The sequence below is a fragment of the Mesoplodon bidens genome (assembly GCF_964165515.1).
Source record: "Mesoplodon bidens genome assembly, chromosome: 12".
NCBI classification, from domain to species: domain Eukaryota; kingdom Metazoa; phylum Chordata; class Mammalia; order Artiodactyla; family Ziphiidae; genus Mesoplodon; species Mesoplodon bidens.
The window spans coordinates 52,068,881-52,081,475 of NC_138168.1; positions in this window are offsets into that span (position 1 = coordinate 52,068,881).

Genomic DNA, 12,595 nt, shown 5'->3' on the forward strand with positions numbered 1-12,595 from the left:
TTGCAATAAGTGATTAACACGTGGGTATAACTGTCTACTACAGCTACCTGGTTTTGTAAAGCATATTGTTAATTAAAGGGCAGGATTCAAAAGTTTAACCAACTCTGTAAAAGCTCTAAACTTAATCATCTGTTTCTTGTAAACTTCAGCCTGTGCAGTAAAGAGGCATTTGTTGGATCATGGCCTGCTCATCTTTGGGGAGGATCTTTCCACAGACTGGACTCTTTTATCAGGGAGCCTAGATAAAGGTCTCAGGGCCACCTGTTTTGCCAAAGTCTTTCACCCTGTCAAACTAATTTTTCTTTCAAAAAAAAAAACTATGTGGAAAGTTAATGTTTAATTTTTCATAATAATATTTTCTCTTTACCTGTTTTTTTCCGATGGTTTCATATCTCAGCTTAACATCCATCCCAAAGGACTTACACAGGAAATGGAGACCAAAGCTAAAACAAACTCACACCCTTTTCTCTAGCAGCCAACTTTAAAATTAGCACTTAAAAATCAAAACATAGGGCTTCCCTTGTGGTGCAGTGTTTGGGAGTCTGCCTGCCAATGCAGGGGACACTGGTTGAGTCCTGGTCCTGGAGGATCCCACATGCTGCGGAGCAACTAAGCCCGTGAGCCACAGCTACTGAGCCTGCGCTCTGGAGCCCACGAGCCACAACTAATGAGCCCGCGCTCTAGATCCCACGTGCCACAACTACTGAAGCCCGCGTGCCTGGGGCCCGTGCTCCGCAACAGGAGAGGCCACCGCAGTGAGAAGCCCGCGCACCACAACAAGGAGTGGCCCCCACTCGCCGCAACTGGAGAAAGCCCGCATGCAGCAACAAAGACCCAAAATAAAAAAATAAATTTAAAAAAATCGAAACATAAAACTCTCTCTGCTGAGAGGCTCTCCCTCTAGGTTACATTAGAAAAATCTACCCTACATCTAAATGGAGTTTTTGCTGTTTATGATCTCAGCTGTCATTATTGTGGCTTAACTAGTATATGTAAGGTTTAAAGACAGTTGAAGCTGTAAAGAAATCTCATAAATTATGAGCAACCTACAGGAAATGAAAGGTCAGCATTGTTTCTTCCTATCCTTCTCCCAACAGGGCTGAAGAGTTTCTTTACAGCCTTGAATGCAGTCTGCTGTGGCATGTCTGTATTTATCCATCTCCCTGAAGGCAAGACATAACAGTAAACTCTGATTTCATAATCTCACATAATAAGTAATTATGAGCTACAGTCCTGATTGTTTCCTTTCAGCTGAATTTTAAAGAATTTAGAAACTCATTCTTTTACATATTCATAACCAAGAAATGAATTCTGACAGTAGAGACTATTAATATGCTAATCTTTCCCAGCATTATATATTTCACGTGAAAGGAAAATCCAAAGATGATGATGAATCCGTCATCTGTTCTACTGACAGGGAAATTTAATTTTGCTTAGTTATATCTACAATTTCCCTTTTGCTTTTAAGAATATATCAGGAAAAAAATTGCAATAAAACAAGATAAGAGGTCGGCCAGTGGAACAATTATGTATAGCACTTAACACGTAAAGGTGCTTAAAACCAGTTAAGTAATGGCAGTCTCCAATTAATAAACCAAAAATAAACTCTAAATCTTGCTTGGGCTTCAGACATCATTTTTTTTTCTATAGAAATAATATGATAAGTAGTGTGTGCTTTACTGGGTTAGCCTACAAAAGTATTTACACTGATATCAATACAATACTTTTTTTGCTATTATTCTTGTTCATAATGAAAAATAATTTTAAAATACAGCTATATACAAATAAGCAAAAGTTTAAAAATATGATTTAATAACTTTATTTCCCATGAATATAGTAGAGAGAGAAGCAGGTTTGATTGTGCAATAGTGAGGTAGAGGGAAATTTTGAGATATTTTTGAGAAGGATTTTTTGATACTTTCAAGTTTAGAGGTTGATTTGGCAAAGTATTGCTTAGTCTCTCCTTTTTCTTGGTACTAAGAAAGTGTCTGTCCCCAGTACCGTTCTCCCATGTAAGGGCCATGATTTTTACAGTCGTTTTGTGGGATCACAAGTGGAGCAAATACAGAGAAAGAGTGATGGGTAGAAAATAAAGGTAGAAAAGGGAGGAAGAGAGAAGAAAAAAGAGAAAAGAAAGTAGTAAAGAAAAAAAATTTTTTTTCAAAACACAGTTGACAAAAGCTAGAAAAGTGAGAGAAAAAAGTGGGTGGGCTAAAGATGATAAAGCAATTTCTCACGGAGGAACCAACCAACCGGAGAGTTCTGAAAATAGGAGGCATGGGGAGAGCTTGGAATATCTGTGATCTCCTGAGAGGGAAGAAAGTTGGGAGAGAAGAAGGCTTAACTCAACCAGTTCCGAAGCAGGACACTGGTGAGTGGAAAACCGGGCCAGCTTGGTGATACCTAGAGCAAGGGGTCTGTGGGGGAGACCTGAGGTCAGGCCAAGGTCTGTACAGACCGAGGGTCCACGGGATCTGAGGACATATGTCCTCAGTTTAGAAATATCTGTGTGTGTTTAGAGACAACTTTACTGAGGTATAATGTACATGCCTTAAAGTTCACCTGTTGCAAGTATGCAATTCAATGATCTTCAGCAGGTTTACCATTTTGTGCAACCACCACTGCCATAGAGTTTAGAACACTTCCACCATTCCAGTGAGATCTTCCTGTTTCTGTACAGTTAAGCTCTGTTCCCACTCCCAGCCCCAGCAACCACTTGTCTGCTTACTCTACATACAGAGCTGCCTTTTCTGGACATTTCATATAAATAGAATCATGCAATATGTGGTCTTCTGTGTCTGGATTCTTTCACTTAGCACGGTGATTTTGATGTTCATGTAGCAGCATGCATCAAGATCTCCTTTTATTGTTAACTAGTTTTCCATTGTATAAACACATCTTGTTTTCCACTCACCTGTTGACAGACATTTGAGTCGTTTCCACTTTTTGGCTATTATGAATAATGCTGCTTAGAACATATTGTGTGCAAGTCTTTGTGTGGACACCTATTGTGTTTTAAGCGAACGAGAGGGAGAGATTAGCTTGTTTATGGAAAATACAAATTCTCAGGTCTGTTGTGTCCCAGGGAACACACTGCCTGGAAACAGTCTCCACGCAGCAACTGGAGCAGACTTTTTAAAACAGAAAATCAGATCACATCCCTCCTCTGATTACCATTTTCCAGTGACTTCCCATCTCACTAAGAGTGAAGCCTGACCTTGCCGTAGCCCACAGGGCCCTGCCTCACCTGCCCCCAGCCGACATGTCTCACTTCTTCACTTGCCAATTCTCTCTCACTTTCAATTTCACCAAACAAGCGCTGACGCCGCCCTCAGGGCTCCTACGTAAACTATTCCTTTTGCCTAGCATGTTCTTGCCTGACCTTCATTTGGCTCATTCCTTCTCATTCAGGTCTCTTCTCAGATGTCATTCATGTAGAGAAGCCTTCCACGGCTTTTTAGGGTGCTACCTAAAATAGCAGCCACGCTTCTCTCGCTATTAGCTTACCCTGGTTCATTTTCTATGAGCCCCTATAACTGAATAATCAGAAATTACCTTACTCATTGTTTGTTGGTTGCCTCCCAAACAGAATGCAAGCTCAACATAGCAGGTACTTTGTTTATCTTGTTCTTTGATGTATCTCCAGCTCCTAGCATGTGGTAAATGTTCATTAAATTTGTTGAATTAATGCATAAATCAAAAGCAGAATTGGTCGTCTTTTTTTTTTTTACAAGTCTATACTTTATCCCTAGAATCTCTAAGTCAGTTAAACGATGCTGTGAATTCAGTTTGTGAATTTCTAAGCCAACAGACCAAAGGTCAAATACTGGCAAACCATGTACCCTATCTGGCCTTCACATATGTTTGTTTTATGCAACAGATACCTTGGAGCCCCATTCTCATTTCTTTGGCCCACCTCTGTTTCATCGGCTGAGAGTTCAGGTTCATCTCCTGTTGACAAGGTCCCACCTCAAGCAGGTACAGAAGTGTTCCGCCTTCTGCCCTGGGTCTCTCCCGTGCCCTGGAGCAACCGGGCTTATGTATAAACACAGCCCTAAGGTGAGCTATGTTAGTGCTCCCCAGGGAAACGTCAGCCATAAACAAATGTGAGAGCCATGCTTCATCCTCACTTCCCTCAGATGGAAAATTCTGGAAAATATTCACACTTTCCAGAAGTCCCAGCCAAACTGAGTCCCTGTGCCTTCAGCAAAGACTTGGATAACACACCCTTGTATTGACTTTACCACTTCTCTTGTCCCACTCTCCCTGCTCCTTTACTCCTGTTTCCTGGAATCACCTCCTTCACATGTGACCCGCAGCCAAGTCTTTGTCTCACCCCCTGCTTTCAGTGGCAGCCAAATTTGGCCTATAACTTACATAGCTTTTTCTTTTAAATTATAAATTGTCCAAATTTAAAGCTCAAAATATCTCACATTAAATTCTGGGTTTTCAACTTTGTACGCTGCATATAGCTTAGTATACTGTATGTAACATCACAAGCAATGCTTTTTATGGTTTTTGTTTGGTAAAAAAAATTAGAGTTCATATGGACATTAGCTTATTTTCAAATCTTCAACCTTTCAGTTGTTAATAGGTCATTTCAGCTGTTCCATGAGGAAAATGGTCTCAGAGCTGTGATTCCATTAGGAATGAGAGGAGGTAGGGAATTCTTTCTATTATAGAATGTGGCAGAAAAATTGTAAGGAGTTCTTGGCTGCATTAGATTTCCTGTGGGATGGGAAATCAAGAAATTAATGGCTACAGTACCAAAATAGACAGTGATCAGTGCTTGTGAATAGAATTGCTTCATTACTAAAGCAACTCAGACTTACTGTTTGTAGGTTAAGACAACTGTAACATGTGACTACCAAAAGAATCTATCTTTTTGTTTTGATTTTGAAGCCCCATAAGTACAACTCATTCATTCAAGCATGTAGTAATAAAAAAAGATTAATTGCAATAATGTTACATTCTTCTTGTTCTGCACACCGAGCTTTGCTTGTAAGAGTACATCCTTTATCTTTCCACCTTCAACAGAGTCAATTATTGGGGGAATTCCCTGGCAGTCCAGTGTTAGGACTCAGCACCTTTCACTGCCTGTGGCCCGGGTTCAATCCCTGGTCGGGGAACTAAGATGCCGCAAACTGTGCGGTGTGGCCAAAAAAAAAAAAAGTCAATTATTTCTGGTTCTTGCCTCAGGTTAAGTTTTGCATCCCGGTCCCTCCCTCCTGATTTGCCCAGTTCACTTCAAAGTAACTTGTATGTCTGAATCCATCCTGGCATTTGATCTTACATGGGATTTACGCTTGTCTAATACTGTGGAGACTTTTCCCACACCTTTGGTGATACAATGTCTCAGATTGCTTATGACTGAACCAGTTTTATAATTAATTATTCCTAATTCTATGTGTCTGACTTATAGACCATATCAAATTTATCATGTGTAACTATAACTCTAATAATTTGCTCTTGTATACCTAGATCTCTAGAATGAATATTAGGAATACCATATTTTATCCAGACCTATTACTTCGTGAACGTCCTAAAGCATTTCTTTCCAGGAAATACCTCTCTGCTCCCTGGTAGGACTGCCAATCACAGGACACCATCTTTTCTTTCACAGGAATGGGTATGTTATCCATGCTGACCAATCAGAACACTCCATCTGTCAGTCACAAGATTTGTTCAGGGAGCCATACTGGGCCAATCATAGTCCTCTCTTGAAATTTTGCTGGAACCATTCAGAAAGAGGTTACATCTTTTTCTTTTCATTGGAATTGCTGTAGTTTAATGTAAATCCAAAGCTGCTAGTGGCCATTTTTGCCAAAATGGGAATTTTCCTTGAAGGTAGACTCAGTAGAAAGGAGAACAAAGACAGATACACAGAAAGAGGGAAGAACAGTTTTAAAAAGAGAAAGACTGAGATAAACAAAAAGAGAAAGAGAGCCAAAGCCTCTGTCAGACAGAAGATAGATGACATTATTTGAAACTCCATGTCCAGCCATGCCTGAAGCAAGCAAGATCTGTCTTTTCAGTTTTCTTAGCCAAAGATATAAATATTTTTCTTAAGCAAATTTCAGATAAATTTTTGTCACCTGTAGTTGGAAGAGGCCTGACTAATGCTTTGTACAGCTTACTCAGAGGGTAGGACTGGTGGGTTAGGCTACACCACTGTAGTTGTCTTTTTTTCTTCTATGAAGCTTGTGGTTCTTACCAGGATTGATTATTTGGGGAGGAACGAGGTCCTCAGGTAGAAACTCAGAGCTGAGAGGATGGTCCTGAGATAGATGGAAGCTCCCATTCTTCTTTGGGTCTTAATGATGACAAAGCCAGATATTTGGGGATATGTACTTGCAGAAACAGAACTCAAGAGAAAAAGTAAAGAGCCCTGTAACAGGTTAAAAACTGAAGATGAGTAAGTTATGCAATGTCTGTTAGATGGGTTACTTTTATGGTTTCACTCTTATCCAGTTTGCCATTTTGTTAGCCTTTAGTAAAGCTTAATTTGGGCATTAAATCTGTCTCAGCTGAGCTAAATGATATACGAGAAAAAGTCATGTGCCCATATATGGGACAAAGCATTGGAAGCAGGGTATCAGTCTTTGCCTGCCAAGGCCAGCAGGTGATAACAGTCATTCAAATAGTCCCTGAGAAGAATGTTCAGAGCTAAGAGCTGAGACTGTAGAGTACAGCCTCCTCTACTTAGAAAAGCCTCACCCTCGTTGACTGCTTCGAAACATCTGGGTTTTATTTCATTACGGAAGGCATAAATGTACTACACCAATCACATGAAAGCATAAAATTATACATCTGAAGTAAATAAAAATAGTAATCTTCTAAGTAGATAAAGCAACATGCCCACTTCTTTTAATCTATCAGATCTATTAAGACTTTTGCTTCATTTCCAGATTTGGGGCACAGACAGCAGTGAGCTAGGCCAGTACAGAGGAAATGAAACAACGTGCAGATATATTGATAGAATGGGGGCATCTGGGATTTTCGCTGGTGGGCAGGGAAAGAAATCATTAGAAAGGAAGTTTCACTAAATCTTGAACTTTGTCTCTTTTGGACACTGGGGTAACCTCAGTGCCAAGAGGCATGCCCAGCACATAGTAGGCCAAAATGTGAGACTCAGGCTATTTAGTTTGTCTTACTTCTGATTGGAATTGGGCCTAAGAAATAGGCATGCACAGATTGTGAAGGGGGGAATCTTGTGGCCCCAACTGTTCAGATGAGACGGAGAACAGAGACCTCTAGCCCCGCTAGTTGGGAAAAAATAGCTGAAATTACAACATTCAGTACATGACCAAGGACAGTCCCAGGATAAAATTTAAAAGTCTCTGTGAGAGTGAAACATCTGCCTATTTGCTCCTCTGGAGCAGTAACAAGTAAGGGCTAGCACCACAGCGTATACGGAAGGCACTGCCTTTATTTTCCAATTCCAAACTGCATATTTACTGATAGTTTCCACTGAGTCCATTATTAATACATTTTTTAAAAATTCCCATTCTTTCAAAGAAAGATGTTTTCCTCCTTAATTATTTTTACCAGCTGGAGATTGACCCAGGCAATACTGCTGGTAGGTGGATGAACATTTGTCTTTCCTAACTTTTAATAACATCAAAAAGTAAAACTTACAAAGAAACACTCAATTCTGAAAACAATATTAGTGTTGCAAAATTACATTTTTTTTCTTTTGGACCAACATCTCACAGACAATTTTATCCAGAAGACCTATATCAGCCAGGGAGCTTCCTTGCGAACAACAGAAATGGACTTTGCCTGGTTCGGGCAGAAAAGGGATTATTTAAAGGATATTGGTTAGTTCAAAGATTGTCCAGGTTCAGAAGCCATGCATCCAGGAATACAATGAAAATCATATCACAAAACTACTCCTGTGAGGACACAGCTGCCGCTGCCACTTAGTGTCAGAAATCACAGCTTGCACAGTTGACACTGTTGGCACTGTATCAATACACTGGAGGCTACTACAGATGCAGCTGGCCTTAGAAACCAGGTGTTGTTCCTACAACCACTACAAGCAGAAATGCTCCCCTTTCTCTTCTTATTTGTAAGACTAGCTCCCAATTCAAAGTGAGGCAGGAGAAGAGACCACCTCTTATTTTTCTTTTTAATAGGTAAAGAAACTCTCACAGAACTAACCGCATAGCAGACATCCTTCAATGTCTCATTGGCCAAAATTGGGTCACATGGCCCTTTTTAAGCCAACCACTCATATGGAAAATAGAATAACCATGATGGGCTAGATGAATTGATTCACCTGTTGGGATGGAGATGTAACCAGCCTTCCTTGGAGTTTAAGTCACATGGAGGAGCATGGGTACCTATACAAAACTGAAGTTTTGTTCTCAAGAAAGAAGAATGGCTATTGGGTTCACAACCAATGTGGTGGACATTTCTATGGAACTGTAATGTCTTTACAATATGGCCCATTTTATGAGACCCGTGCACATGCTTCTTCCCAAGCTTCTTTGTCACCAATTCTCTTGTCTTATTCTTTTCATGTCTATGACAACCTGACCAAAATATTTGTTACTGTCCATCAACTTATCTCTTTTTCCAGGATAAAACAAAGATGTTATACCACTTAAAGTTCTACCTACTGGGAGAATTTTGCACCTTCAATTAAGTGGGACTGAGAGGTACTCAGCAATCCATTTGAGGCTGGTGTCAGCTTATTATGCAAAGCCATCTGTAAACTACACTTTCTTTTTCTTCAATTACCTGATACTAGAGAAGTGTTCATGGTGTTGTAAGTGTTGGTGGGTGGAGAGGTGGTCTGTGGCATGAGTAGGCATAGTAGGAAGACATCAGCCTGTGAAACTTGAGCTTTCAGGACCTGCTCAGATGCACTCACCTATATACTATTTCCACTTGGATATGTCTGACTTTATAGCTGGGTAGATCAGATAACACTCAGTTCATGATGGGCAGCTTATATTTCGTAGTCACCTGGTTTCTGTCAGGGCCCAGTAGCAAGCTAAGTACTATTCCTCCAAAGAGGAATGGACCTCGCTGAGGAAGGGATAGCTTTGTTCTAAAACCTTGATGTTTCTGTTGTGAATCTTGTATTCAGTCTTTCCACACCACAGACTTCATTTGATTTTTGAGCACCACTGATCTTGTTGGGTCCTAATAGGCCATATGGAAAAGTTGCAGCCGGGACCAGCTAGAGAGTCTTCCTCTGGACCCTACTCAAAGCTGTCAGCCTTTTGGGTCACTCAGGAAAGAGCTGACGGGCACACAAAATGTTATATCTATTGTTTCTAAAATCCAAAGAGCACCAGAAATCATAGTACTTTTTTCTAGAGGTAGGAAACAAATTGTCCTTGACGTTGAAGAGGATAAACACACATGCCACATAGCGCAGATCCCAAGAAACGTCACTGCATTAGCATAGGATTTATTTCCTACCTTCTGGCATGCATGGTTTCAATCTAAAATACCAGCCACTTCCTGCTCTTTGGAGCTCATCAGTATATTATTGCCGATTTAGCTGGGGATGGTGAGACAACCTAGTTCTTATAGACTAATTTATGGCACAGAGAATAGAGAGTTAAAATAACCTGGAGTTGAAAATATGTTTTTGTCATTTGAGGTGAAATCAAACTACCTCTTGTGTTCTCTGTTGGAATGGAGAAAAAGGAGTGTCCAGATACAAGCTGCAGTCATACAGTGTATGTAGATTTGCTGCAAAAAAAGCGACTACTTTTGGAAGATCATGTATGCTTGGAATTCCCACTTGACTTCGCCTATAGTAATCCTCTGTGATTCTCAAGACTCATCTATCTTTTGCACTGCCCAAAAGTGGGGATGGATAGGAAACACTATGGCCTCATTCTCTGTGATTCCCCCAGAGATGAAGTTTAAAAAATATTACAGTAATTTTTTATTCAACATGTCAGTGTAGGAAGTCTGCCACTTTCTGAGGTCATCTATCTTAATAATATACCCAGAAATTGGGGAAATAATCATGGCAAGGGCTCAGGGTCCTATTGGGATGCATCAGTGTTCAGGGCACAGGACTACTCTAGGTACTTTAAGTAGAAAGAGTTTTAAGACAGAGAATTAGGTGCTTACAAAAGTCACTGGAAAGGCTGGAAAAGTAGGTGTCAGAAGGCCACCACCAGGACTACCATGTTCAAGAACACAACACCAGAGCTGCAATCATTAATCCTGGAGTATTTTCCATTATACAAATGAATTAGAACTCTAGTAGGCTGCCATCTATTTGGATGACTGTAACTCTACTGAATACAAAAGACTTGCAGAGATTTTTGAGAGTTGTATCATTTTGAACACCATGCCAATCCTACTTCTGTTATTATGGTCAGAGCATACCCACCTTGACTTTAGCAGTTAAGTACCACAACTTGCCCTCTTCCATCTTAGCATCCCTATTGAAATCAGGAGCCCTTTTCAACCACAGAGTATTCTCTTTTTACCCCAGTATATGAAGAAGAACCACAAAGTGCTTTTTATACCTATGCAATTCTCAAGCCTCTGATCTAGGACATATTTTCTGGCCATTTCTTCCTTTTCCTAAGAGGAAGGAAACAGTTGGTAATAGGTGAGTGGTTCACATGTGAGGATCTACCCCAATATTTATATCTCCATAAACTTTTGGATTTCTTCCTCTATATTAAAATAAGAAATTTCTAGTATCTCTGGTTAATTTAGAACGGACTGCTGTTGAGCACAGCTCAAAAGATAATTTAGCAAATAATTTAGACAACTTCCAACTGTTTGAGCTAGCATATTAAATCCAGAATTTCTAATACATCTCTATTGATAAATTCTATCTGATCTATAATTTTGTTCTTCCTTCCTTGGTCTACTACTCTCAGAATCCATTTCCACATATATTCTCCATATTTTTCCAACATAAATTAGCAGTCTTTCTATTCTTTTGGCGAGTACTTCTGATCCTGGATTTGGCTTTATAATGAATCTCCCGAGGCATACGGAGATCTGAATCTGCTTAAACGTCTGGTTATGTTGAGGAGCAGTGGGAGTGACGTGTGAGGAGAATGACTTGCCCTGTAAAACCATTCCATAGACTCTCTTATGTGAGATCATCAAGGACACCTCAGGCGAGACAAAAACAGCATCATCAGACAGGAAGGACTCTTTTGGCTACCCCTGTGAAACTGGCCTAAAGAGTCAGATGTTTATTACATACATAATAACATTTCTAGAGGAAAGGTAAGTTTCAGGAGCCTCTGTGTTTACATCATCCTTAGGTGGGCATCCTTTGTGGTTATTAAGGTAGCCGCCAGACTCTAATACTTCCTTGTTTATATTCAGTAGGGGAGAGGACATTTCAGAGTCATGGAATATAAGTTCTCCCATTTAGAGTGATTTTCAATCTCTGCATAAATGATAGTCACCATGGAGATGGAATGTACAGAACAGCTTTCAAGACTGGGTTCTTGAACCAGTCATTAGGAAGGGGAAAGGAACTAACACAATGGCTCAACCTAATAAGTTTACCCTTGTACATGAGGATAGGTTGAATACCCAAATAAAATTGAAGTTTCCATTAGGAAGGAGGAAGGGGAAAGGTCCACATGGTGTAACATCTACTGATATGGTTCAACAGCTACTGAAAATTAGAAATGTTTTCTTTTACCCGGTGGTCAGAGAAGAATAAATGTAATAGAGTATATAATTCTAATGTTCAATCTTGGAAATAAATGTGGTTTTTTTCTTTATATTTACTCTATAGATAGCTCTGCTTTGGCATAACAGAACTTTCACTTTCTAATGAAAATTTTATGCCTTTAATATCATTTTCTAGTTCCTAATTAGACATATGCCTACTAAATGACTACCTCTTATTTACCTAAGTAAAAAAATGTTAATGCAATTTCTGTTATAAAGTGGTTTAAGTGAAATAAGTATATGCGAAGGAGGTGGGAGTATTTTGTGCATTTCTTTAAGTATACCTCTTGATACACCTACACTTTCTAAAACAAGCTGACATTTTCCAAGTGTGGTGGGTTAAAAATGGTCACAGAATTGTTTACAGTTCGTTTCATCAAGAGGTAGTCTATTTTCCACCCCTTAAATCTTAGCTGACCTTGTGTATTAGTCTGCTAAGGCTTCCATAACAAAATACCATAGACTGGATGGCTTAACCAACAGAATTTTATTTTCTCACAGTTCTGGAAGCTGGGAGTCCAAGATCAATGTGTTAGCAGGGTTGGTTTCTGGCCACCCTTTCACTGTGAACTTTTCTCTGTATATGCACGTCCCTGGTGTCTTCCTCCTCTTATAAGGGCACTGGTCCTATTGGATGGGCCCCACCCTCATGATATCATTTGACCTTAATTAAAAGGGCCCCACCCTTATGATATCATTTGATCTTAATTAAAAGGCCCCATCTGCCTTTAAATTACATTGTCACATTCAGAGTTAGGGCTTCAACATATGAATTTTGGGGAAGTGCAATTCAGTCCATAACACCTTGCAACTTGTTTGACAATAGAATGCTGCAGAAGTGATGATATGTGGCTTCTAACATAGGCCTCAAGAAGCCTTTGCAGCTTCCTCTTGCCTTCTTTGGAACCTC